General features: G+C 41.6%; 1 long non-coding RNA gene across 1 annotated transcript; it reads right to left on the reverse strand.

The window, feature by feature from the left end:
• Positions 1-8,785: 8,785 nt before the first annotated feature.
• LOC127384588 (uncharacterized) lies at positions 8,786-19,420 on the reverse strand. The gene is made up of 4 exons (XR_007889462.1): positions 19,338-19,420; positions 15,750-15,861; positions 11,741-12,042; positions 8,786-8,855 (listed from the first exon to the last, which is right to left on the reverse strand). It is a non-coding gene; the product is annotated as an uncharacterized LOC127384588 (long non-coding RNA).
• Between the last annotated feature and the right edge of the window lie 7,173 nt (positions 19,421-26,593).

Here is a 26,593-nt window from a genome sequence, read left to right on the forward strand (position 1 = left end):
CCTTCTCCCCTCCTCTCATCAAAATGCTGTTTGTAAAAGTCATTATCCCATCTGTGCCCCAGTTTGGCCAAACAGCCTAAGACAAATCCGATGCTATTCTCCTTCCAGGACAATTTGGGAGTTGAAGATGATTGCAGTGACTTGAGACTTTAGGGGTTTGATGTTTTTGCTTGCTTTCACTCCACCACCTGTAAGCGGTGGTGTCATCTCAGCAGCTTAAGGGTACACACATGTAATAAGGATCTTTGCAAGTAAGATTTTATCCTTGGAAACACGGCTTTAGGAAAAAAAAAAACAACAAACAAACAACAAACAAGCAAACAAACAAAACAAACAAACAAAAACACAAACCTCACAAAATAAAAAACCAAGCAAAAATCCTGCTCCTATCTGTCTATGAGGATTTTTCTGAGCATTTTCACTGGGGAGGGGTGATGGGAGAACCTGCTTTAAATAATCTCACACTGGCAGCTAGCTTCCCTGAAGATTTCAGCAACAATAATACTGTTATTATTTTCAGAAGACATGAATATTCACAGACTAGGTGTAAACCTACCCTGCTTAAATGGGATAGCTCTGCGAGAAAGCCAGTGACTCCTAACTCCTGGACTACAGCTAAAAATGTCTGTGAAGTAATAATGTAATAAACACGCCACTGGCAGTACAAAACATGACCTGATGTATTAATTATATTCCAGAACAAAAAATGGCTTGTTTGAAACGACTGCTTCCTGCAGGATATTCTGGTTACAGCCAGATTCCTGCACAAAGCAGGTCCCTCTCCCTCCCGCGATGAATGAAGCCCTGACCAGCGCCAGGCGCTTTGCTGCAGACGTTTATTAACCCTTTTGTCCTGCATGCGGTTGGTTTTGAAGCTCTGAACTTGGCACGTGGCTTTCTGCAATATACAGGTGTGTATATATATATATATATATATATGTTATTTTTTAAAATGTTCTTTTGGGTTGAAACTCCCTTGTTCACTTTTTGTGCCCGCCCTGCAGACCCATCCTTGGCTGGGACAAGAAGCCAGGGAGACCCATCAAGGCCCCCTCTGCTTCCTACCTTCTCCCAGGCTTGGGCTGGACTCCAGCACTGGAGAGACCTTGACTCAGAAAGGCCGTTGCCTCAATCAACATTTGAATGACATTCCTAACCTTTTCCTTAAGTTCATTAATCCCTTTGTGTTTTCCAGCTCTAAGACCCTAAGTCAGGATATCATGTAAGCATAAATTTGAAGTTTATGATAGGATTTATGTTTAAATAAGAGCATCTGTTTAAATACCTTGTGAATCAAGGCTCTGGGCTGAATTTACGGTCATCTGGGTGGGGAGAGAGTGGGGAGGCTTTAAAAAACAGCCATCAAAATCGATTCCAACCCACAAATCTTGGATTTTTCAGAGAAGCACACTCCTGTTTGGAGAACCCTCTCTAGGTACATTCGGTGATTGACCTGATGCTCTGAGGTCAGAAAGGCACATAGCTACGGAAAGTGATTGAAATCCTGATGGAGATGTTTCCATGTACATCTTTACAGCCTCGGACCTGCAGCAGCGCAGCAAAACCAGCACCAAGCGCCGTCATCTGCATTTGCATGGGGAGAGGTGGGCATCTTCCAGAGCTATGTCACCTTTGCAGCTTCCTCTGCAGAGTTTTAGGGATGTAAAGCCCTCTCAGAAACACTCCTGCTCTCAAAATGCCTTCATCTCACCTTGGAGGAACTCCAGGAAAGACCAACCGGGGCAACAATGCTTTTAGTTAAAGAAACCTCACAAATCTGTCCATACCCTCTTGGAAGTCCTTGGAAGGACTCCCTCAATAGCATCAGAAGAGTTTAGCCTGGCGAAAAGACACTTTTTCACCCTCACAGGAGAGAAGGTGCCTGCTAGCAAAGTCTCCCTTTGGAAGAACAGGAATGCCCTTGGGGATCAATAGTGGTCAGGAGAGGTTGGTCTCTTTACAAGCTGGTTTGGATGTGCCAAACCAGCACCAGCAACTAGTGAACTTCACACGCTGTTTGTACCAAATTCTCATCGGCTGTAAAATACCACGTGCATGTAACACAGTAGATTCGGAAATGCCTTAATGAAGCACTAAGCATTTATTGAACTTCACTTACTTTAACTGCAGCTGGTAAAAGGTTTCCTTTATTGTCCAGCCCCAGAGGACAGCGGTGAAACCAAAATTTCCATGAATGTAAATTCCAGCTTCAGCTAATTTTGATGACAATGACTTCTCTTCTTTATGAGGTGCATAATGAGCCGGACCACAGTCTAGCCAAAAGCCATGACAGGCTCCAAGCATGCCCCAGTGGCTCCCAGTGCTTTCTGTACCCAAGGTTTAAACGGAGACTGCCTCCAGCCAGCGTACATGAAGAACCGAGCTCGGCGATAGACAAATGACTCTTTTGTTTTACATTCTTTTTTAATTAGCCCCTTTTTAATGACCTGAGTTAATAAGTGTCAAAAGGTGCAAAACACAGCATGACTTCATTTTTAAAGGAGAGCATTTGCCTTTAATCTCATAAGTAAAGCAAGTGCCCTCTTTAAATATCAGCTGCAAATCCAGATATTATATTGTAGGGTAGAACAGTTTGCTGTGTACGGTGAATTCCCCGTCTCCTGCTCAGACAGCTCCGTCTCCACAAACCTGACCGTGCAAACCTGCCTGGCAATGATCATCCTCTCTGTTTTACCAGCACCTCTCTGAACTTAAATGCTATTTCAACTCCAGGTTGCTAAAGCATTGATTAAAAAAAGAAAAATATTTGAAAGCTTATCTGTTTCCCAAAGTTCCCACATCAAGACCGAGACCCAGAGACAAAATTATTTTAAGAAGAGAAAAACCATCAACTGCAACTAAAAAGGAAGAAAGGATCCTGCTGAGAGCAGTAGGATTCTTTTTTAATTTGCCATGCATTTAGAAATAAGGCTATTTTACTTTTTATGCTGCTATGTTTTCCCACGGGCGGCTCGTCCCAAAGAAGCGGACAAAACCCCTCCAGGTGCCGTATTCCTCCTGTTTTCCCAGAAATCTCCCCTCTGCCCTTCCTCCTAGTATTTTTTTTTCTCCTCCAATTTGTTATTTTAAAAGGACATTTGAACACAAAGATGAATTAGCACTTTGCTGGCAAAACTTAGCAAAAGCTTCACATTGCTGGTAATTATTTTTTTATGATTCAACACATATTGCGCTCAGGCGGTCCGAGGTTTTCCTGTGCAGGATGCTGCTCCCCCCTGGCACACGGATGTGCCATGATGGGATGTCACAGCATGAGGAAACCCTCTTTCCTTGCACCCAGAATAACCTCCTGGAAGGTCCAGGGTGCCACAGTGAGGCAGGTCCCCTGCACAGTCCTGGGCTCTTCTCTAAAGGAGCCTGCCAACCATCCTGCATCCTGCCAAATTAGATGTTGGTTTTGTAATACAGACTAATATCCACCAGAGATTATTAAGAGACTAGGAAAGTAATTTCCAGCTCCAGCAATGGATAGGCTGCAACCCCAAATGGAAAGCCTCCAAATCTGGGGGATGCTTTGGGACTCAGACTCAAAACCAGGGCCCAGATTTAAATCCCCACTTCCCAGGGTGAAGATGCAGGAGACTAATTCACAGAGTCACTCGACCTCTTTATAATATTGATCTTTTCCTGCAGCTAACAAAGAGAAATTGTCTAAATGCTACAGTACAACTACACAGAAACACGCAGATCATAAAATAACACAAGCTCTTTACAACAATACCAGGGCTCTCTGCAGAGCTGCCTCAACTTCTCCTGGCTACCAAGAAATCAGTTTTGCTCATCTTTACTGCAGAAATATTGCCCTATCTTGTGTAAATGAATACTGATACAATGAAGAAATAAATACATTTGCAAATAATTAAAAATACAACATGAAAGACTGAGCTTGTGTCTTTCATTTTTAAGAAAATCTCTTTTTTTTTTTTTTTTTGCCATAGAGCTAAATATCCCTGACTTTACTGGGCCAGGGTCATTAAGCAAGAAGGTATACTACAATAATAAAATTATCAACAGAGCTTTTGACAAGCAGTCATGTGCTTGTAAATGAAATTTATTTAGGTGCCACTCAAAACATCGTAATTAAGAGGTACAGAATGTATTACCAGATGGTTCCTGTTTAGTATCTATTTCCTTTAGAGAACAAGGTGATTAGAGAGAGCACTAACTTGTAACTGAGCACCAAACACCCCACAGACCTGATCCAGTGCCTGTTGGAGTCAATTAAAAAGTCCATTTGACTTACGTCCCAGGTCCACTAACTATTTAGTTCCACATATACAATGGTTTGGGTTTGGTTTGGGGTTTGTTTGTTTGTTTGTTTTTTTCCCCTTTGTGAAACTTCCTTGCATTTTGGCCAACAGCTAATACATATATCTATGGGATTAAGTTGGTGGTTCAGAACAGTGACTTTTTACCAATGTTAAATACATCTAATTAAGGCCTTTACTCAGAGTCTCCTACATTTAAATAATTAAAAGGTAACACTAAGCAACAAAAAGGACCTTTCTGCTGCAAGCACAATATGGAAGAGGAGGTATACCCTTGAACATCAATGGTTCAGGCAAAAGAGACCTTTTATATACATGAAATAAACTCCACGGGCTACAGAGAGACTGAATTGCTCTGTTATTTTCTACACTTTTGCACATAATCTCCATTAATCATTAATTAGTTCTATGATGTCACAAATCTGATTTTTATTTCAAAGTATCTGGATTTCCAAAGTGATATTAAATATTCTGGGGAAAACAAAAATTATTTTCAAACAGAAAAGATTTTCTAATGTAAAATGGAAAAATCTTTTCAGCAAAACAATCTATTTTCTTGCAGTTAACTGGAGGGGGTCACTCAGCCCTTGTTAGTCTGAGTAATCCCACTGAAGCCCCTTGTGCTTCTCATGTCAACAAAAATTGAAAATCCAGTTCAAAACCAAGCCCAGCCTTGCAAGATGTTTATGAAACCCATCAGCCCCATGCTTAACTGAAAGCATGAAGATAGCTTCAGAGGAATTACTGAGATGTTTGAAGTTAAGCACATATTTGAATACATTGCACCACCAGCTTCTGCACTGTCCTCATGGAGACAACACTTCTTCCTAGTTTCTAAGAGAATGGCATCAGAGCGACATCCTGGAAGTTATGTCTCATGCCATCTCTGTAGACACCCAAATGGGACTGCAGACACTCTGAAACCCCGCAGCAGATTTCTGCAGCTGGCAGCATTATTCTTCTGCAATCTACTTTCACTGACTTATTTTTCTCAGCCTCAAAAGGTAAATATTAAGACATGGATCAGAAGTTCCCACCCTTGCCCCAGTCGGGAGCTAGGTGCTGCATTCTGGCATGAACAAGGAGCTCCCTGGCACCCTGCAGCCACCTACTGCATATGATTTATTGTACTTCACTGTATATAACATTAAAAAAAAGCCATTTAGGAGGTGTACAGCATCACAGGGTGCCCGCATGCAAGGGGAGCTGCAAAGCCAGCAGGCACCAAGGAGCAGTTCCTGGTCCACACCAATGGTAGCACCTGTTCTACTATGATTCATGACCAAGAAACACAGCCCTGTTTTGGCTGCTCCTTTCCCACCAAGTCTCCCTGTGCTCATATCCAGCACATCCCCAAGAGCAGATCAGTGAGGCTGGTCTCCAGATCAGCTCCTGGTTTACGCAGGAGGAGCAGGAGACTGTCAGTGGGCTGCAGAGCTGCCCTCCCTGCTCGTGAGCACAAAAGCTCTTCCCGAAAAACTAACACTGCTTAACTTTGCATTCAGAGGAAAATATTGTATTTGATAGATGCAAAAAACAAGTAATGAAAAAGTATATTTGTGTGTTTCTAACACACCGAGGTAACCTGTGGTCTTAACTACAACCTGTGAAATAGGTCATGCAGAAAACAATTTTTTATTCTTTATATTCACTTAGATAACACTGCAGTTTTTTGGAGAATTTGTCCTGTGCAGTGTTTTGAGTCCCAGCAAGTTTCAATTAGTTGTCCTCATTCCATCAAACTAAATTTAGTCCAGGCATATCAGTTTTGAGTTGTAAACTTTCTTCTTATTCATCAAATGAACCACATCATGTAATAACTTCTTTTTTTCTTTTAGAGAAACAGAACTGTCCTAGGAATTTAATTTTTCCAAAGGCAGTTTTGATCTAAAGTAGATTCCCTATTTATTTGTCAGAATAATTCCAGGAGCCCTAGTCTGTACCATACACAGAAATAGCAGTTTACTGTACAGCACATGGATCAGGGCAAGTTAGGAAAATGCCCACAAAGTGAAGCACAACTAAATATTTTATATATCCAGGGATCATTTTTAAGTTTTACCAGTCCACTGTCCTACCAGCATGCATTTACAATTAACTGAAGCCAACAAAGGGGATAGCTTTTGACAGGTTCCCCATATCAAACAGAAAGCAAAGCCTGCTCTTCTCCACCTCAAACAATACCAAGAGCATTTCAAACACTTTCTTCTTAAGCTGCACAAACTTCAATTTCAAACCGAACGATCCTCTCTGTATTCCAAGCACTTTGTTCCCTCTGACACATTTTAATGACAATAATTTTGTAAACTGTCAATACATAATCATATCAGCTTGTGCCTGCTTTTCAATCGGCACCTCCAGCTTGCATTAATTAAACAGCCTGCCTGACGCCGCATCAGCTCCGTAAACAAACGAAGTGAGATTTCCAGAAGCCACGGTGTGAACCCTTTTCTGGAGATCAGTTATTAAGCTGCAGGTTTCTGTTTCATTTGCCTGCCTTTCACTTTAAAGCAAGCAGCAGCCACTGAGAACACAATAATGAAAGAGGTCATGGAGCACCAGTTGTGCATGAAAGATGCGAAAATTTACTGCAAATGAGACAAGAGCAGTAAATTCATTTTTATTCAAATTACTGTCATCATACATTACCACTTCTCCTGTAAACATTGTGCTTCAGACAGTGTGACAGCATATTATTATTTGCGAGATTATACTATTATTAAGCTATTAACATGTCACCTCCTGCTTGAAACAATGACTCAGCTTGGTACTGCATAATAGGACAAGTTAGGGAGACAAGGCGAGGTGACGGAGAGGTTAGTTGTAAGAAGGGAGGCCATGCATAGAGTGACAGCTGGCACTTAAAGGCTAACATTTATTCAAAAGAGCCCACATAATGAGGATGTGATTCACTTTTACTTACATGCTGTACCCATTTGCTTTCCAGAAATTCATCCTTTTCTTTTCTGTCCACACAAGATGCCCTGCAGCTCCGGTAACAGGCACTGAGGAGTCACCTTTCCTGCAAGGGAAAAAAGTTGGTGAGTGAAGTTGTTGGTGTGGCAGTCGCCCAGCATCATGCAGATGTCATGGCCACAGCTCATGAGGGGACATCAACAGTGCTTGCACCTCTCCCTTCCTTCCCAGGGGGATGCCTTAAGTTGTCCTATAGATATTGTCCCCGAGAGGTTGTTAATGATTAAAACTTCACAGTTTATAGGCTTCAGAGATTTCCAAGGAGTAGCTGCAATCCAAAGTTTCTGTGGGTGGTTCACTGCTAGGTGCAGCACTTGCTGTTGATGCCAGCCCAGCTGCAGAGCTGTGCTCCTCCATTGCTCCCTGCAGCTCTTCCTCCATTTTACCTTGAGTTTTACAGGGGTTTGGCAACCGTGTGACTCCCTCACAGGGTTGCTCCAGCCCGTCAGATGTTCAAAGCACTTCTTTTGCAGCCCTAAATGAAAGCTCATAGAATCCTAGAATAGTCTTGGTTGGAAGGGACCTTATAGATCATCTAGTTCCAGCCCCCTGCATGGGCAGGGACACCTCCCACTAGAGCAGGTTGCTCCAAGCCCCATCCAACCTGCCCTTCAACACTTCCAGGGATGGGGCAGCCACAGCTTCTCTGGGCAACCCGGGCCAGGGTCTCACCACCCTCACAGGAAAGAATTTCTTCCTAACGTCTAACCTAAATCTATCCTCTCTAACTTATTCTCTACTTTATTTCCTTTCCGCTTGGATTTGCCCTCCTTTCCTGACCTGTTCTTGATGAAGTTGAAACCTGTTTATGTAAATATTCTTTCTTGAGCCTTTGCAGCAATCTTGGGGGAGAAAAAGTGTCATTTTGAGAAGCCAAGTAAACACCAATCTTTGTTCTAAATTAGTTGGGGAAGTGCCTTGTGAAGTAGAACAAACAGAGAGAGACATCAGTGAGTTATTAATGATCCCTTGTCAGGCTCCTGAAGAAGCCACAGACACACAAGGTTTTAAAGCCTCCAAGGTTCAGGCTCCCACGTGTGGAATGCAATGAAAGCCATCATGAAAATGACACTTCCTAGGTGCAGCCCTTACAAGTGTTATTCCAGGCTAGAGGAAAGCAACTGATACCTTGAAAGCTCAGGCAACAGATACTTTTTTTTTTTAACTTTACCCTTAAACAACTGAGTGACTTACAAATATGGATATGCAAAAGTCCACAAGATGTTAATTTTAAATTTCTCAAAATTACAAAGGTGAAAGTAGGGATATTTGCTGAAACTGTGACTGAGTACCTACATTTTAAAGGCGTATCTGCTTATCACAAGTGAAGATTTCTCTTTTTCCCCTTTCTCTACTCTGTCTTCTCTCTTTTGTTTTGTGGGTTTTTTTTCTTTTTTTTTCTTTTTTTTTTCTGGTTTTAATCTGTTTTTACAGATTACACAGTAAAATACAGAGAGGTGGCATCTCACCAGGCAGTGGCCCCACACAATCTGCTCTCCCTGAACAGTATAAATCCTTCTCTTACCTTGCTTTGTCCCTCTTGTTCTCTGAATTCTTCTGTAACACACCAGGACTCCAAAACATCATTCTCTGTTAAAAGATTAAAAGCATAATAATGAAAATAACTTCAAATGGAAGTTTAGACAGGCTGAGCTTGATGTTCCTCACTATTGCCTATTTCTAGGGTGTTTCTATGAAACTGGACTGTATGAGGCTGTTTGGGTCTTCCCATGCAGGCCTCTTCCAGTATGTCCTCTAATCCTCTGTCATCAGGCTTTGCTTAAGAGCTGTTAGTGGTTTTTCACATCGTTCCCCACACATGGAGGCTGCTCCACAGCCTCACTGCTTTGATACCAGAAACCTTCTCCTAAATTTCTAGCCTCCTTGTAGTCACAGGTAGCTGGTGCCTCTAAGTTGTGCAGCCAACTTTCTCCTAGAGCCCTTTTTCCCTCTCATTTGAGCACAATAATAGTGTTCATTTAGCACCGGTAATCTACAATTTCACCTCTCAGTTCTGATAAACAAGAAGTTTACTTTTAGTAAATGTGCATTTATTCACCAACATAGTTTTCCCTTTGGTAAACTCACCCTCATCCATCAGTTGTTTTTTTTCAATCCGCCTCAACATGCTTTGTCTTCCTTTGCCGTGGACTATCCTGAACTGTCAGGATCTGTTTCACCCGCTGGTGAAAACATCCTTGCTCCCACAGATCCCTGACTCCTTTGCGGACAGCAGTTACTGCATTTTATCACACAAGCAGGACTGGTATTGAGCTGCTTGCTGTTTTAGGAGAATTGTGCACTTTGCAAGGTCTTCCACAGAATTCAGAATAGTCCAGAGAAGTTAGCAGCAAGAGGCTTTGAGCACTGTCTCATTGCTCTTTATAATCACCCATTTTTTGGAGCCTTTTGCCCTTTGTGGGTACCATCCTTGCCCACTTAGCACCTCATATTTATCAAAGAAAAATAAGACCTGAGAAGCTGAGGCTTGGCTCCTAAATTGTAATGAGACCCAGAGATGGAAACTATCCTCAGTTTGCTGAGTGTGTACAAAATGCCACCACCTTATCCTGCTGCTCAGTCCAGTAGCTGAATAAGAGCTCAGGGGACCAACTTGTGGTGTCAGTTTTAAAAATCTTAACTATAAGAGATATACGGATCCCTGCTCCCCTTCAGCATGAATAAAGTTGGACAAAACTCCAATAAGAAAGAGTTTCTGTGGTTTTTAATCTGGCCAGTAATCACTGCTCTTGGGCAACACAGCCCAGTGCACTAACAAAAGATCAGCACAGGAACCATTAAACACTGAATTTTCCCAGTGTGCTGCAAATGCACATATAAACACTGAGTAACCTTAAGCTTAATCAGGGTTCAAAACATAGTTAAGCACCTCTTAAAACACTTTTTTGTTTACACTGCTGCAGCTTAGACTTGCATTTCCTTGCATGGTATCAGCCACATTTGCAGTCTTAATTTTTAACCTGAACTGATCAAGAGTGCAAAAATTGCTCTTATATAGAAATCAGTAAGATTCTAAGAACACACAAAAATCACAAGGGAAAACATGGGGGAAAAAAACCCGTAAAATTATACAATCAGCACACAAACTGAAACTGTTCCGCATTTCCCCAAGCATGGCCATAGCCATAGATTATTTAGGCTGCAAGATCAGTATGAGCTTGTGCCCTTCACACTTGCATCATAATGGCTAACAGCAGTGGTTGTCCCCACACTTAATAACACTGTGCCATAAATGCATGCTGAGTTGTCCAAACACAAAATATGTTGAAATCCAACCACCCTAAGAAAAAAAACAATAATAGCACCTTAGGTGCAGGCAGTGTGCAGGTACCAGCAATGTATCAGCCAACAAAGGGATGGCCATTTGAGCTGTGATGACAAATATTAGATCTGATTTATCAAAGAAGTGGATGGTTTGACAAGACCAGATCAAACCAATCTGCCATCCCCCCTCCCTGTGCACAGACACGTCTGTGCTCACACGCACGGAAACCACGTGCAGCATTTCTTCACACCTGAAAAGCAGTGATGATAGGTTGGTTTTTTTTTTAATATACCAATGTCCTCAAAAGCATTTAATCTGTAAAAACTAGCCATTCTCTTGCAGCAAGGCAAGGGTGGAAAGGCACGAGGAGCTGTGTGAGGGGGCTGTTCTTGCTCCTTCCCTTCCCGTCACGCCGATCCTGCTCTTCAGGAGTGGTCCCGAGGACCACTCAGAAGCCTGTTAAAAGCTGCTGAAGGGGAGTCACCAACCCCTCTGCCGCCTGCTCTGACGAGGGGGGATCTCATGTGTTCACCACTGATTAGACTACATTATTTCTATTATCCTATTGGGCTTCACACTAGGAATAGACGCGCTTGCCCTTATTTGAAACTAGCAGACACCAGGAGAATTTGCTGATTGCTAATGAGAAAGCAAAGGTTTTGTTGATATCATCTGGGACGTTCTTGCTGTGGTCTGCTATTAAGATCTGGAGCTCTACATAACACACCATATTAAGCAGGCAGTGACTTTATTATGGGATCAGTCTAACTTTTCATGTCTGGTGTACTCCTAAAGCCTAGGCTAAAACACCTTTTTTCCAGAATATGAAACATAATATCTTGGTGCTAGCTGCATTATTTAAAAAGGGGCAATGTGGTTCATAACTTTACATTTATTGCATACTTTTAAGCCACTTGACCCATATAAATATTACTATAGAGTTGCCCTCAGTTATTAAATTCTTATTGGTTATAAAAAGGGCAGCAGGAAGTATATAATCTGTAGACTAAGGTGTGTTGTTGTTTTTTTTTAAGGGGGAGAGGGAAGAATAAAAAAGTAGAAAGGCTGGAAACAAATGTGTTTTGATCCTGTCCATACCCTTGAAGTTAATACTTTTTCTGGCTTAAAGCAAAAATCTGTTTATTTAAACTTCAGGAATTAGGTACTAGCATAGCAAGTAGGCTCCTACCTTCTTGAAGTCGAACTGGAAACCCCACCTCTTAAAAGAAATGGTTTGCAGAAAGTTTATGGTCTTTATTCCACACAAGACCAGGTAAAAACGGGACGCGAGCATTTGCAGAGGCTCCCACATGGCCCAGGCTATTCAAGAAAAAAAAACACAACGGGCTGCTCTGAGGGCTCTTTTGAGATGATTCTGATGGGCTGGCGTGGTCCAACACGACCCCTCCTCCAGGCTGCAAGCCCCTGGGTGCACGTTCACACTCCTGGACTCCGTTTTGCACGGGCGCGCGCGCGCTCACACACGTGTGCCTGGATGACAGCAAGGACAACACATTAACATAGGTAATTTTACTTCAGAGTTGCTTGGGGCAGAACCTCTAGACCTAGAGGTTACTGCTGTCAAAGCAGGACCTTTTTCTTCCTGTCACTTCTTTCAGAGATGAAAGGAAAGATTTCCCTTAGCCTACAGCATTTAGCGTGCAAACGCTCCATCGCAACATTTTGAAACTATAGAAATCATGAAACCAGCCTGTGACCTTCCATTTCAGTGACAGTACAGGAATCCCTTGAGCAGTGGAGGCATCCTCTGATATTTGGAAAAGTGTCATGTTTTCTTTACAGAGAAAACTGTCATATTGTTGTTGGCATAAAATACAACACTTCCTGGAGTTGTGATTTCCTTGTTTGCTACAAAATGTCACCTGGGCAACTGACATGTTTTTGTTTTGCTTAGAGCAACTTCCCACTTATGATATTCAAATTGAGTTGATATTGATACCTTAAGCTGTGCTGAAAGGAGCAGCAATTACAGACATCTGAAATTCCTCAAGAAAAAGGCAGTTTAGCTAAAAGACACAGACCCTCACGACAATGGCAATCTGGCTGCAAGTTAAACACAGCCCTTATATAATTTGCAACCTATTGATGTGCCAGGCAGGAATTCTCCAGCAGGAAAAAAGTCTCGGGAAGAAGCAGGCTCAGATAAATGAGATGCTTCCCCAAAATAAGCAACTGAGTGTTGGCTGGGAGGGGAAAAAAAAAAAAAAAAAAAAAAAAAAGAAAAGAAAGAAAGGAAATAGAAAATGCTCAGCCTGAAGCAATAAGTAGAGCTGACTAGAAAAATACGGGGCTTTTAAATCATCCCTGCACTTACATCTTCAAGTACAAAAGGATTTTAATCTTAGCTAGCATAGCCTTCTTACAGCATTGTTTTTTTGGGGGGAACAAATTTAACCTTTGGGTCAGTAGGATTGCTTATCTTTAAACATCTTTAAATACCTGAATTCTTTTCTGACATTAAAAAAATTAAGACTCGTTAGCATTTATAATTTTGGATACCGGCAAGTCACAACTTTGACTGAAATTGAGGGTGCTGAGAGGTGACACCTCTTTTTCCCCCAGCTAAAGAGCTGAAGGAAAGAAAATCATATTTATATTTCTAAAACTTCAAATTATTTCAAACAAACAAACAAAAAAATTAACTCTTTACCTACCCCATAGTTAGGAAAGCCAAACTGCCAGTTTAAATCATGCAATCTGAAGCAGCAGATAATCTTCCCAACGTGTTTCACAAAAGGAGCAGAATGGGCGCTGGAATGTTTAAAGCTTATTTAACATTTTCTGGGAGGTTCCTTTGCTAAAGATATCTTAACGGAAAATCAAGAAAAAAGTGTTCACCTTTGATCTGGGCAGAGGGAAGAGGGCTGTGTTTATTGCTTTCCAGTAAGTAGTTAATGATACCAGTTTTGACGTGTGGGTGTAAAGTATAAACAAACTTAAGTATACGCATGGATATCTGTATGTCTAGATACGTTTATCTCTAAGTATTAAAGAGATTTTCTCTGTATGAACTCTGGGTGAAGCTACACAGATGCAGAAACAGAGTAATTACTTCTCAATAGAAACAAAAAGAAAAAAAAAATCCCTTTTAAGGCAAAGAGAGCCCATTGTGTTTGAAGTTATAGCAGAAAAAAAAAAAAAAAAAAGTAAATCCTAAAATTATATCCATTTAGCAGATACTCTGCTTCATTTAAGAACTCTCTCTCTTTTAAATGAACAAGCAATTTTTTTAAAACAGATTTACATGTTTTGCAAAAAAAATATGTCAAACAAACTAAAGAGAAGGTCTCCTAATTACTCATCAAACAGACTCCAGTCAGCGGGGAATGCAGCTGGAGTGATATGTTGCACTAATGTTAGGGCAGACCCGAAATGTTTCCTCTTAGAAAGCAGCAGCAGCAGCAACAGCAGCAACAGCAGCAACAGCAGCAACAGCAGCAGCAGCAGGCTCGGCAGCAGCAGCAAACTCCCCGCTCGGCAGCCCCGGAGGGCTCGATCCTGCCAGGACGGAGCCTGTGCCGGGCGCTGAGCGCATGAGCAGCCCAGGCATCACCAGGAGGTCAGCCGGGGTCTGAAACCCAGCCACACACATCACCCTTTTTTTTGCAGAAAAAGCAGCGTTACACGTCTTCTTTTCCCCCCCCCCCCCCCCCCCCCCCCAATATACAAGACGTTGAACCTGCACTATTTAGCATGCAAGTGATGAGCAAAGTTTCATGTTCGCACAGTCTTCTTTTTTCTTTTTTTTGGTCTTTCCCCCGGCCCCCCCCCCTTCTCTTTTTTAAGTATCTACCACAGCAAGGTTTCCACAGAAGGCTAATTAAAAACTAGGCAGAACTGCTTCCCAATTTTTAATGTGGAATTATATTAGAGACCGTTTGGTAGGAAGGGGAGAAAAGTCACCATTAGGCATATTAATGACTAGCCCTTTTAATAAAGCTGCTCGCCTCTCGCAGCCTTGGAACTCATTTGAAAATAAGAACACTGCCAAATTAGTGGCCTTCCTTTCACATGTTATCTGATATTAGATATATACATATTTTGCTGGCACAGTAATCTGAGTGAAATTCCTTGTTCCTACACAACTGCTGTAACGTAGGGCCCTCTTATCCTGCTCTCCCTCCTCAGCCAAAACTCTGAGTCACTTCAAACAGGATTTTTTTCCAGGCAACAGCTCTGGCACAGGGCTGACGGTTTGTAACTCTTCATGTCTCCCCTAAAGGGAGCAAGTGATGTTTGGTATATCCTCAGCGCAAGGCATTTGTAAGGGTATATTCAAGATGTGTGTCTCGTCCTGCAGAGTACGTGTGGCAGAGTCAGGAGCGGCGCGTAAAGGTTTGTGAAAATCCACAACCTCAACCGGCCCGGCCCTCACCGACTGTCACCCTCGCTCCTCTGGCAATTATTACATGCAGAGAGCTCAGATTGCTGGCCTGGAGTAACTGTTACATTGCGTAATTATTCTGAAGTGCACCCCAATAGACGCAACAGAATCAGACCTAAAATTTCACTGTAGCTGAGAGCAGAACGGGACCCATCACTGCCACTCTCTTCTGATTTATTCTGTGATTCATATTTTCAGCAATATGCAATCCATTAGCAGTCCAGGAAAACATGCAGTGACTACTTGGGTGGACTTAGGATTCTTGGGTTGCTCTCAGACAGATGGCTTTTTTGTGTGATTTTTCTCTCCCCCCCTCCTGTTTCCTTTCACTTCTATTGGAACTGCTCTAGCACTTCCACAGGATTTTTAAGATAAGTAGACGGATTATTGGTCACGCTCCTTGAAATTCATCACGCAGCGGTGCTGGCTTTGACTGTAGCTTGTTATTTGTTGCATTTCTCTAAAGTGGAATATGTTCAGGACACGCACCCTTCAGAGGTTTGTGACCAGGAAAAACACTCTCAGCAGAATCTGCCTTTGCATCAGCTCCTGTAGGGTCCTCAAATAACTTCTCTCCAAGATGGCAATATTTCAATATTCTGCTAAAAGATCCTTGTTAACAGGAGGGACCCACATCTCATAACTGGGTTTTTATTACAAATCCCAGGGATGTTTGTTCTATAGATGCAAAGGAGAACTTCCCTCTTGACTTTTTTTTTTTTTTTTTTTAAGGTAAATATTTCAGGGGTTGTGTTTTCTATACTATGTCTATTTGGTAAATGCAATTACCTACCTTCTACTAGCAGAACTTTATTTTCTTCCTTTATAGTAATATATAGATCTGAAATTCCAAGGGTTTCTGGTGCTTTTCAGCTGTCACCTCAAGTCAAAATCATGGAGTTCAGCTATAAAAAAGAAAAAAATATAATAAATTTAACTTGACCTAACTGAAGGGTTTTTTAAGTGAGCAGGTATTTTTGACATTAAAAATACATATACATATATCTATATTACTAGGACTGTATTATCCCCAGATCTCCTCCCTTCTGTTTATGCCACACACAAAAAAATCTGTTCTCCAAAATGTGGTCTGAAGTTGAGTCCCTGCTAATAATATCTGTGACAGACAGTGCTTCAGAGAATACACTTCTCTAAAATGCAAAAGACACTTTTCAACGTTTCAGGTCATAAACCAAAACCACATAAGGCGATATACAATGCCACTTATGGGTCCACACACATCCATAGGTATTGTTTGATCGTGAAGGGACACCCCCCCACACCCCCTGGGTTTTAGCCTCCTCCTGTGCAGTCCCGAACGGACGAGCCCACGTTTAACTCTTACCGGGCTGTTTTACACACCCAACTAAACTTTCATACTCCGGCTCAAATTTAATCAATTTTTTGTTTTGCAGCCTTTTGTAGATTGAGTCTTTTGTTAAGAAAGGACGTCTTGTTTCCAAAACAAGCCAGAAGTAATCGCTGGCATCAGAGTGCCACCAAAAGGCAGGAAAAGAAATCAGCAGCCAGGCACTGACCTTTGCAGAGACAGCTAAGGTTATGCATATAACATTTGCTTGTTTACTTTGCAAAATAAGCAATGAGTTGGAAACTCCGAGCTTAGCAAGCGGCTCGCTACACCTGAAAAGCAACACTGACAACAACAGCAAAACCCCACGGTTGTTCTTGGCTTTGCTGCTGTTGTGCGTGGAGGCTGTTATCTGCTCTGCTCTGTATCTATCATGATGCAACTTTAATAACGTTAGCCAAGACTGCTCAGAAAATCACAGCTGTAGCTGGAGGCAAAAGGAAAAAAAAAAAGAAAAAAAAAAAGGAAAAAAAAAAAGGGAAGAAGGGGGGGAAGCTAAAATGAGGTGCTTCTCCCAAGCCTCACCTAGTGAGCTGAGTATTGGCTTATGCGTGAGAATAAGCAAACGAATCGATCGCTGTAGTAGGTTGATGGCTACTGGTCGTTTTGATGGATATGACGGTAAAAAAAAAGTCCAGATTGGTTCACAGTGGACCTCAAACCATGTCAGCTAAAACCAAAGAGACAAAAAAGTGACAGCTGCGGAGAGTACACTGCAGGCAGTCAATGGTTCCTGTGATTTATTGTTCCATCTGCCTTGCCGCTGTGAGGACAAGTTCCCCCTGATTTGGTTAAAATGAAAAGGACCTCAGAGAGCACAACGTGTTTTTTGAAAATGTGCAGAAACTATTTTTTTATTTCTTGATTTATGTGCCTTTCCCCCTCCATAATGTTTGCACCAATTGTTACCCAATAATGCTTACTGAAAAATGTGAAGCTTCCCAACCACTAAGAAATCCTCCAGACTGCCCCCACCCCTCCACACCACCACAAAAAAAGAGGGAGGGGGAAAAAAAGAACAACAACTTAACAAAAAAGAAAAAATAAAATACCAGCACAAACAACCCAGGCTGTCAAACACAAGCCAGAAAACTAGTTTGTCTATTTTTTAACCTTCCTGCTTTCCAGTTAAGAGCTGCTTTTGGGAGCCTGCGAAGCTGCCAGGCTGCGAGGCGGTTAAAAGCCGGGCTTGGCGATGGGTGGTGTGTAACCATGTAATATATTAGAGAGTTCAAACCCGGATTATAAATTTGCCTGAGCCACCCAAGTGCTGTGGCCAACGGTTTTCGATTAGCGGAGGGTATTGCCAGAGCTCAGCCTCGCCACTTGGGTGGAAGGGACGAAGCCTTTGCCGTGTTTACACACCAACTTTTTCTCCGTTTCTGACTTGAAAAGGAACATTTCCTTCATGCGGTTGATATAGCTTATTACCCCATTAAAGAGAAGCACCACACGACACTTCTGTCAGGGTAACACCAAGGCCTAATCAACACTCGGAGGTGTAACACAACACAAATAATCTCGCTCCTCGGGGAAGCCGGAGCAGCAGCCTGAGAAACGCTTGGGCTTTTCCCCGGGAGGATTCAAGTATGCCATAGCAGAAATATGGTTAATGTTTTAATACATTTATGGAGCATAAATCATAAATGAAGCATTAAGCAGCCGGTGCTCTCTCAAAAGTTTTAACAAATACGAGCAAATTGAATGAATCTGGTAGAGCGAGGTATTGATAATTTTCTGTGTGTATCACACAGTGGGAAAAAATGGATGCGGGGCCTCCGAGACCTGCCGCGTCCTCGCATACATTACGACTCCCCACTTAACACCACACAAAGCAGTAACCCACAAGAAGAGAAGGGAAGGCTCTTCCTCTCCCCCTCTGATAAATGTTTCATGCAGATCAGCAAATTTTCAGCAAATTTCCCATGAAGAGGCCGCCAGGGCCTGTGGTGCTCGGCGAGGCCTGGGGTCCCCAGCGGCGTGACCCCGGCGGCGGCCGCTTCCTGGCTCCAGGTTTCCTTCGGCCTCGCAGGTCCAGCCTGGTGTCAAAAGCTGGCCTTGTCTCCTGTCTCAGGATGTTGGTTTTACCTCTCAAGTGTTTCCTGAATTTGCAAAAATTCTTGGGGTTTTGTTTTTTTTTTTTTTTCGGTTTGGTTTTGTTTTGTTTTTAATTTTCTGGCAGTTGTCTGTGAACAGCCTCATGTTCAAAAGCCCATTTACCTTTTCTAGGGGGGCAGGAAAAAAATGCAAAACCGAACCAAAACAAAACAAAAGGAAAAAAAAGGAAAAGAAAAGCAAGAGAAAACAAGAAGGGAAGAAAACAGAGAAAGAAAAAAAATTCTTAGTCGCTACTGTTGAGCAGAGGGTTTTCTCCTGGGACCAGTTCTACTTTTGGAACATGTTATTGTCAGGCAGAGGTCAACATCTTTTACCTCTTTTTTCCATTATTCAAAATAAGTATTGATGTTATGTTTTAGCTATTTAAAAGCCAGCTGCCTTGCTCATTTCAGATATTTTTCCTGGTATTATTGTATGTGGTAATAGCTGGCCTGTGTATCGTCTTTCACAAAATCTAGCCTTTCAGGGCCTCAGTCTTCAAATGATATCAATCAAAATTTATGCAATTCAAAATCCATATGTATAGAGTCCCAGTTCACCTCATTTAATGATAATAGTAAACCACATGTTGTGTACATGTCTGAAACACTTTTCTAGTTCTTGACTGTATTAACCCTAGGGGCACTATGTTTTTGTACAGCTTGCCCAACTGAGCAGCATAATATATTGATTAATACTTGGCAACAACTGCATTCTTGAATAATAAAACCATGAACAAGGTAAACTCATACTAATAAAACAAGAAGAGTGTCAATATTATTTGGAGATGTGTGTTAATAAAAGATGCTAAAGAACAGGCGAGCCCCAGTCCCCACAATTAACAAAGTGAGGTGCCTGGGGCTGGTCCCTTTTCCAGTCCTCCATGATGTTGTTATTCAAGAGCTTCTCACCTACCTGGGCATCCGTGGAGCAGCTGCAACAAACGCTCCATATTTATGGGAGCTGCATCCAGAGCACTCGAAAAAGTTAGGTGGTTCTGCAAAAGGCAAATGAAAATTAGCAAGATTTCATTGTTACCCTGACTCATTCCTGCGCAGAGCCCAGCACGGGTGTCAGTGGCAAGCCCTGGGAGCAGTCACCACTTTTACAATAGAATTTGCTTCTGACAGACTGCATTATTTACTTAAGGTTTAATATACAGTTAGAAATAAGATTTGCTTTCATGGAAGAGCACTAAAACATTTGGCAAAGGAAGAGCCGAACATTTTCCTTAATTTGTTTTGGCAACTCTGAAAAATAGATCCCATTACGCTCAGGTTTGCATTCCAGAAACATAACAACAAATGAGAATTTTATGAAAATCAAGATATAATTAAAAATAGTGTGATATCATAAGCAGCGAGAGAAAGTGGAAGAATGAGAAGAGACGTGCTGGAAAGCAAGGCTTTCAGCACTGGGGATGACTGAGGAGGAAAAAAAGCAAAGGACACCAGCTGAAAAGCTTATTTATTTTGGGTCGGGGGGGGGGTGGGCAGTGGAGGAGGGAAGGACTAGAAAGTAAAAATATTTTAGCAAACAGTTTAAATAGTTTCATGCGCTTTTCTTTTTTTTTTTTATGGGGAAGACAATATTTAAAGGCAAGCTCACATTCACGTTTCAGTCATTTGACTTTCGGATGAAAACAAATACTGAGGAATTAAACACAATTATCTTTTGATTAACTGGAGCTGGTTCCTAAGACCGCAAGGTAGAGCAGCAAGATTGCATCAGTGTCTTCCCTCAATGCCATCCACATGAGTCACAGCGAGGCAGGAAAGCTGTTGACAAATTAATACTTTAAGAAAATAAACTATGGTCATGTTCAACATAGAGCAACTTTATCCTGATTAATTTGTGTTGGAGCCGCTCCAGCCCCCTTTACAAAGCCGCGCAGTTTGTACAAATGTAATTTCCTAATATTTACACGAGGAAAGCCTCAGCCGTTAAGCTTTGCCTCCAGTGTGAGTTTTGTGGTCAGCAAAAAGACAATAAAAATACAGAGAGGTAATTGTAAGCACATTTGGAAAAAAAAAAAAATATATATATATAAATATATTAAAAAAAAAAAATAGAAGAGAGAAGGGGGGGAGACAAAAAAAGAAAGAAGAAAAAAAAGAAAAGAAGAAGAGAGAAAAGAAACCCCAAACCGCCACAAACACCCCCCCCAAAAAAAAAAAAAAAGAAAAAAAAAAGAAAAAAAAGGTTTTTTCTCCACTCCTCCTTGCAGAGCCCTATAAAAGTGCGCGGAGCCGCGGCGCAGGGAGCGCGGTGCCCGCCCGGCACCCGGGAAAGGCTTCAGGAACGCAACCCCCTGCTCGGGAAGGGCTGCAGCGCTGCCCCCCGAGCCTCCCCCCAGCACCCCGACCTGCCCTGGGCTGGCGCTCCCTGCCCGCGCCCTCTCTGAGCTGGCATCAATTCCGATTAGGCTGCCTAATCACACGGTCTCTGTCATTTTATGTCTTTATTTAAATAGAACGTCAGGCATTCGTACAATTGTCTAATTTAATAAATACGGGGAGGAGAAATGCAGTTATAATGTCTTGCTTTGTTTGAAGAATATTAAAAATAACCTTTAGTTTTAATGAGATTTTTTTTCAGCACACCCCCCCACCATCAGTTTACACAATTTTCCAGATGCAAAATGAGCTTTTGGCTGTAAAATATTTTATCACATCGTCTTACACAATAAAGATTAGATGTTTTTGCTCTTTCTCAACTCCACCACAATTATTTTTTAGTGTTTGCAAATCATAATATCATTTAAAAACCATATTTTATACCTCATCTAAAATACTTTTATAGCAGTGTGATGAAAAAAAAAAAAACAACACAAAACACAAACCCAGCACAACATCTATTTAACTACTCCTTTTAAGTGGCTGTAATATGCTTTGGTATAATTTCCCAGAAAAAGGCACAGCTAAAAAAGCTTAGCAGTTCTTGAAAACAAATCTCCCAAGAAGCATCTTTGCAAAAAATCCCCAGAATTTAATTCCCTTGGCTGAAGAGCCCAGAGAGCCTGAATATAAAAATAGTAGCCCTGTCATTTCACATTCATTAAGTGTGAAACTCAGAAATTAATAATGTAAAAATATGCTTTTTAATTAGTCTTACATTCTGCCCAATGTACTTAAATGGGATCAGCAGCTCCCTAATGATTTTTTTCTTAATAAAGTATTAGCCTGTGATGCACTGGGGTTGACAGGTATGATAAACTGGAAAGTACTTTTGGAGGCGTATAAATGATACCAAAATAGTACTCTCCCATTTAAATGTAATTAACATCAGGGAGCAATATTACATGAGGAGAAGCCTGCAAGATTTTTATTTCAGGGTATTTTTATTTTTTTTTTCATTTCTTGTTTTATGAGTAGTTTGATGATTGTAGCAGTGAGTTTATAATTTAATTACCTTTGTTGAAAGCTAAGCTTTTGCTAATAGCAGGTCAAAAGGATCATAAAGCAGTCTTCAAAAATATTAAAAAGGAGGTAAATCCCCTCAGCTAACCTGCACAATAAGAACATGGGTGTGCATGGATATATTCAATGCACTTTATAGATGTGTGTGTTTACAGGCTTCTGCCTCGTCCCCTTATTTGTCTACTGTGCTATTTCAAATCAGTATTTACACTCTAAAGGGATTTGTTACACATTAGTTATATATGAAAGAAAAAAAAAAAATGAAAGAAAAACAAATGTTGGAAAAAAGAGGGAAAAAAGAGAGAAAAAAAAAGAGGGAAAAAAAAAGGGGGGAAAAAAGAGAGGGGAAAAAAAAGAGAGGAAAAAAAGAGGGGGGAAAAAAAGAGAAAAAAAAAAAAGTTTAGCAAAATAAAAATAAAGTTGTGGAGAAACCCATTTGACACACCATGGATTTTGCCAGAGCTAGAGTGGCTGGAGCATGAAGCCAGTGGCTCTGGACCAGCAAACACTGCTCCAGCCCTGAGTCGCTCCGCATCCCCTCTGCCTCCACCCCTTCCACAAACACTTTGCACTTTTACATTTCTAAAGCAGCTGATTCTAAAACAGGAGATAAAAGATCATTGTTGACCTGCACTGCTTGCGCAAGAGTATTCCCTAACTTATTTATATGCCAAATGTCACTTGTGTTTACTTAAGAATTTCTTCTCATATCTCAACGTCGCAGCACTCCCCAAAGATGCTCTTGCCATAGAGTAAACAAGCCGGGGGGAGGGCAGCCTTCCCAGCTCCCTCCTCCCAAAACTGGAGGCTCCCTCACCCTGCATCACCCTCCAAGGCTTGCACTGACTCCTCTGTATGTTCCCAGGCTGATGGATGCACAGGCTGAGGTGTTGGGTGGTGTAAATGTCTCATGGCACCGGTGCATGGTGGCTGGGAGGTGGCTCCCCATGTGGGTTGTGCCTCCTGCCCAAAGAACATCCCTTCCTCTCCACCACAGTCTGATCTTGGAATAAAGGGAAACTTGGAGCTGGCCAACCCAACCGGGCAAATCAATGGCTAGAAACTGTTCAGACCATGGGTAATGAAGTGGACTTTCCATTTTGATACTGGTTTTCCTTTGGTTTAAGTGAAAATAGCTAATCCAGCAAACAACAAATGCGCAAACAAACCCAGCCTCAGGTTTTTTTAACTCTTCCATTACAAACACACCTTTCAGGGCTGATCCTGCTTCTGAGTATCCCAATTGAACTGGAACACCTTAGGGCAAGAAAAAGCACTCATTCCACGAACAAGATGGTCAAGAACTGGGGTCAAAATGTCCAGGTAAAGGCACTGCCCATGAATAGGGTGCCACAGCACTATTCCAATAACCTGGGGCAGTCAGGGTGAAGGGATCAGGGCCCAGTGGATGCCCAACTGGTAGCAATGCCACCCGGGACTGCAGATGCATCACTGCAGGACTTCCATTTCCCCTCCTCTGGTAACTTCCAACGTCCTTTAAAAATGTGATCATGAAATGTCATTTCTTTTCTATTTATCTTGGCGGTATAAAACTGCCTAACTATTGGCTATACGTGAGCTCTTTTATAATATTTTTCCAATCACAAACACCATTGCATTGTTCCCTGGGGATTCCCGTGATGGATCTATCTATCTATTTACGTGTTCATGAATCATATCATTGGACTGGAGAAAGTTTGTATAATCTATAGCTTTCATAAGATTCCACTGAACTTATACTTCACGGGGGATTTCCAGGACTGTGACGTTATTTGCACCCCTCTTGGGCGCATCCCAAACACCTCCTTTTATCCCCATGCAATTTACTGTCCTGTCAAAAATGCCCAACTCACTCCAAAAAATCAAAGCTTAAAATGCATGTCCAGCTCCCAGCCTGCAAACGGAGTTTCCAGGAGCAGGGATGTTTTAATGGGCAGCTGAATCAGAAACTAATCATCCAAACTGCCCTCATGTAAACACACGCTTGGAAATTTTATTACTGAGATATTTGGGGTTTTCCTGATAGAGAATAAAAGACAAATAATCGAACTTATTGGAAAATATTTACATAGGGCCATAGAGTGCAAACCTTAGGAAAGCTGAACAGTATTTACTCAGAGGAGTAGCCCTGGTGCAGGCAGAGGAGTGGATACTGCTCGGCTGCCTGGGGAATTAGAGGGAGTTTGTCTGAGTCAGACAAGCAGGCAATGGCCCCACACTGGGGCATCATAATGCTTTAATTAATTAATGTCTGTAAACTGTTTGGTGATCTTGGGATGAAAGGAGTTCTGGAAATGCCAGGTATTATTGAAAATTAATTACTCCAGCCTTCCCCCCAAATCTTGCTAAATATATTTCATTTTTAAATCTATCCTGCTGCTTTAGTAAAGCTCATTGCGGAATTATTTTCTGCTAAATACTAAAGGGGAAAAGAAAAAAAAAGAAAAGAAAAAAAAATAAAAGAAAAAGAATAAAGAAAAGAAAAAAAGAAAGAAAAGAAAAGAAGGAACCAGTTAAGCAGCAGAATGAGCAGGAGAGACTGTGCAAGAGCCACGTTTTGGGGGGGATCAAGTTCTCTGCACACAGGGCAGGCACAAGCAGAGGACACAGTAGTGCAGATGTGCTGCTCAAAGGGCTCAGCCTGCAGTTCCCCATTGTCCCCCTCAATGGCCAAGCCAAGACCTGGCATTCACATGGTATTGGAGGGACCATGCTGCCATGGGGAGACAAAGCCATGGGAGATGCAGGACAAGTTTAGGGTATCCAAGGACAACAGGAACTGTTCCAGCCGCTGCCGCATTTGCACATCAGCAAATCAATCACTCTAAATGCTATTCATCACTCAATCAAAGGGAGACAGAACATGTATATTATTTATACAAGTCTGAAATAATTTTGTGTTACTTACTGAAGAGTCACCTTCTGCATCATTGTGAAGCAAAAACCAGGTCCTGGAAGAGACTCTGTGTCCTGATGCCACAGGGCAAGCTCTGGGTATCTCCAAATCTGCTGTCAAAACAATAAACTACAATAAATAAAATAGACAACATTATAGTACATTTTCAAAGTTGCAGGTTTATACACATGCATTTTAATGCATTAATTTTAACAAATTAAGAATTTTGTAGTTTGTTATTTCTAAGAGCTAGCACTGTGGTCTGTCTGGATTCTTATAAGACCATAGTAATGTTGAAGCATCTTTCAGCTCTCTTTGGGTCCAGACATCCTTTCTAATTCTGTGAGCAGACAGCCCAACTCTAACACATCTTATAGGAGGTTTGGGGAAAAAACAGAAGGAAAATGTCCCAGTCAACTTTCATAAGTCTAAAATCACCCTATTCTGTAGCCTGCAGAACTGTAGACATTGCAATCACCTGTCTTCTCCTGGACATCCCACATCATTTTTCTTGTTGAAGTCATTTGGGTTTGTAGAGATAAGAAAACAGCTGTGTTAATGCTGACCAGTGCTGACCTCTTCTTTTCATCCTCCTCCTTCTCCTCATCCTCATCCTTCTCTTCCCCTAAGCAAAAGCAAGCTGTATCCCCAGAACACATCCTCAGTCATGGCTGAATGGAGGTGGACCCTTCCATTGCACTCCTGTAAATTCTTCTCACAAATTCTGGAAGAGATTAAGTCGTTCCTTACCATCTTCAGTCAAATCCATGGGACAGGTCTCACCTGTTGCCAATTTTCGACAGGAAAAAGTGTGTATCACCAAATCTTTCTCAGGAAACTACTGAGAGTGAACAGCAGATGGGGCTACAGAAATCATCACATAAAAAAAAAAAATAAATTGAAGAGCCTTTTACACACTGAAAAGCAATTTATTCTGCACTATTTCAAAAAATAAATAGGATTCTCCTTTTCTGTTTTAAGACATCAATGAATCTGTCACATAACAGGTTTTGTAAACCGATTATCCTTGATAATCTCATTAGCTGAAATTATTTTACTTTTCTAACATGGTAGACTTTTAAATACCTTTTATTTCATATCCCTCTGGGCACGTTGCAGTGAAATTTACTATTAAGCAAAATAATTATCTAAAACCTCAATGCTAAAATGTAAAAAAATAAAATAATTACAATCTAAGGGCAGATATTTGAATGAGGAAAGTAGAAGAAGAAAGCTCACAACTGAGAAGAAAAAAGGGAAATTCCTGTGAGCAGGCCAATCTCTTCTCCCTGTTGACAAATAAATCATACTTGTTTTCTTATGAATATTAAGAAGTAAGTACTAGGTGATGCCGACGACAGGACCTGCACCTGAGGTGGGGTTTGTAACCTCCTGTGATGGAGCAGAGTATGGGCGGTGTGGTGGCTTCATGCTCAAGAAGGACAATGATCCTTCAGCTCCCAGCAGCCAGGACCTGCCTTGCCCATTTCCAACACAGACCTGAGCAATTAAGAAATGTGAGTTGTTTCAAAATAAGCTCAAATCTGCTTTTTTAATGGGTGGAAGTTTGCAGCTGTAATGGGATTACGGTGTGGGCAGAGGGAGGGAAGTTTGCAGCTGTACTGGTTGGGGGGGTAGGAAGCAGCTGTTAAAATAGAAGACTAATGGTGATTAATTCTTATTATGTGTTTGAAGATTGCACAATGAGTTCAGGACCCAAACCCTCCCGCAGGGAATAAACTGAAGGAGGAGGATTTTAAAAGAGGGAAAATAGAAGGGGAATTTTAATGTACATTTAGCCTAAACAGCCTGGTCTTAAACACTTTATTAATATTTAAGTGTAATTTAAATCAATG

Source organism: Apus apus, chromosome 4 (genome assembly GCF_020740795.1).
Source record: "Apus apus isolate bApuApu2 chromosome 4, bApuApu2.pri.cur, whole genome shotgun sequence".
NCBI classification, from domain to species: Eukaryota; Metazoa; Chordata; class Aves; order Apodiformes; family Apodidae; genus Apus; species Apus apus.